General features: G+C 33.0%; 1 protein-coding gene across 1 annotated transcript in view; it reads left to right on the top strand.

Moving 5' to 3' along the window:
• The window catches only part of LOC100184833 (receptor-type tyrosine-protein phosphatase beta-like), a 54,730-nt gene that overhangs the window by 22,494 nt on the left and 29,611 nt on the right, over positions 1 to 2,625 (top strand). The window lies entirely within an intron of this gene.

Raw genomic sequence — 2,625 nt, 5'->3', positions numbered from 1 at the left:
TGAACCTAAAATACCTGTAGCTCTCTTTCAAAATATACAACTACAGTAAAACTGTTTTCATAGCAATAGTGAATTTAAAAATGTCCAAGTGTTCATAGAAACTATGCCATAAAAACATTATGACCGTGTACTATATCACTTATGTATGCGCTGTTACCGCCAGGTGTATGTATTGTATAATGTGTAAGAGATCTTTGGTCGTTTGTTTTGTGGTTGTTTGGATCACAAAATTCAATGCTTGAAGATCCCTCTCACGTATATTGACTTGATGTATTTTACTTGTAGAACCTTACATACGTACAAGATGGTGATGCTTCAACTAAACAGACAGTTACCCTCGAAAATGCAACAACATCCTACAACATAACTGGCCTTACATCTGGTGCAAGTTATACCATTTCAGTGGTTACTATTAGCAATGGTGTGAGATCGGATGAAGCAAAACAACAGTTTAGCACAAGTGGGTTTTTCTTTATTACTTCTAGTTAATTCAGGATTGCTTACATTGGTTTAGCTAGAAAAAAAAAGAAGTATTTTTAGACGAGATTTCCCTTTTTTTTACACCCCTGATTAACAAATCTTAATGTAATAAAAAAATTAAGAAACTCTACTAAAACCTAGTCTCCAGAAATTCGTTTTGCCCCAATAAATTTTAAATTTTAAAAAGAGTGTTTTTACAAAAACGTGGGGTGGTGTAGTGACCTCTGACACCCCCTGATTTCGCCACTGATTGCTTCTTATGTCCACAGTAACGAAGGGAGTATCAAACTTGATGGCACAAAGCCAAACTACTAATAGCATCTATGTAACATGGAATCCACCACCAATGGATGTATTATTCACCAATTACTTTGTTGAATATTCAAAAATGAATATATTTTTAATGCCAGAGGACCATAAGAATGAGTAAGTTTGCCAATATTTGAATCCGCACCACTTAGACTGTGTGCTTATTTGATCTGGCATGTTGATTTTTGTATAAATATGCACTTATGCAGTAAAAGAGCAAATACACAAACAATGTAATGGCCTTACCCAACTGCTGTATCTGTATTGTTTAAGATTTCTCCACTAAAATTGAGTTGCAATAAAACTTTTCACAGTGAGCAGCTTGCAATACAATGCTACATATTTTGATAAATATTATTTTATAAACTACCTTGTGTGCGCAATACATAGTGTTATCAATCAGTTACTTATATCTTAATAATTACACAGAACTCTTGGCAATACAACAACTGTTTTCAATATAACTGACCTTCAACCTGGGACTCTATACACTGTCACAGTATCTACAGTAAGTGGTACTACCAGAGGACAACCAAGAGAAAATCAATTCCCGACAGGTATGATAGTAGTTACATAAATGCTTGCTACCATTTTGCTTTTTTAGAAATATCTATCTTCGTATTTGTATTACTCTGTTGCTCATTAGTGGTTACTTGTCTTATGGGTTCTATTCTTTGTGGGTGAGGTCCTGCAGCGTGACCTGCCATGGGACCTGATATTTTGAATTGGTCCAGTAAATGTCTTAGTATGAATGTTTCTTGTATGCCTGTGCTTGTGTGAGAAGTTGTAGCGTTTTTGATCTTGTGCTCATGTGACGGCGGTCACTTCTGTGGTATCTGGGCAACAACTTCCATACAGCACCTTTGCTTGCGGAGTTTACCATCAAGGCAAGAGGTCATGAATTTCTGAGTATTGAAATTCTCAATCCACTCCTTGGAAGTGACCATTATATAACATGGTCCAATACACACTCTATATGGTTGCTTAACCATACCCACCAATACACCATCACCAATCTTACTGCTGGGGAAGAATTGGTCATTTCAGTCACCACTGCGGCCAATAATATATCATCGATACCAGCACACAAGCATACAAGAACAAGTAAGATTATTTTTCTAAGTTTAAAGCAGCACCTGTAATAAACATCTGTTTCAACTAAAATCTATAATTATTGATTTTTTTGTGTTTTGATTCAAGGCTCAATAAAAAAACACAAATAGTTTACTCAAATTGTTATTACTTTCATTTCACCATGTTTGCGCTTAAAATTGAAATCAAATTCTGAATAGAATTGTTTTTTTAATAGATTATTTGTATAATCTGTTTGTGCTGAATTTGTATCTATTAATTGCTTACCAATATATTTAAATAGAAATAGACTTAAACTGTTTCTTGTATAAATTATGTTGCTGAGTAGGCCTATACATAAAATATTCAAAACTACTTTTGATACTATTATTTTTAGCAAAAAGAAATGTTTAAATATAGCTTACCACTTTCGTTTATATTAATGCTATAATTTATTGCTACCAATTCAATGTACCAATGGTAATGTTGCAAAAATAGTAACATTATATTTGTTAAGAACTATAAAAATTCCCTTTTAAATTAAAAAAAAAATTTTTTCTTTAAAATCATTCTGTTTAGAGTGCTAAAATGTAATAAAAAAATTGTAAAAAGATACAATATACTGTACCATTATTAATATTTGCAAAAATTTATTTTATTTAAATTTAGATCCGAACCCACCAGACAAGTTGAAACTGGAACAAATTGCAACAGATAAGTTGTTGCTGACGTGTCTCATCCTATTTCCGGGTTCTGGGACTCCTA

This window comes from Ciona intestinalis, chromosome 2, assembly GCF_000224145.3.
Source record: "Ciona intestinalis chromosome 2, KH, whole genome shotgun sequence".
Classification (NCBI taxonomy): domain Eukaryota; kingdom Metazoa; phylum Chordata; class Ascidiacea; order Phlebobranchia; family Cionidae; genus Ciona; species Ciona intestinalis.
This window is presented reverse-complemented; position numbering and strand designations above follow the sequence as displayed.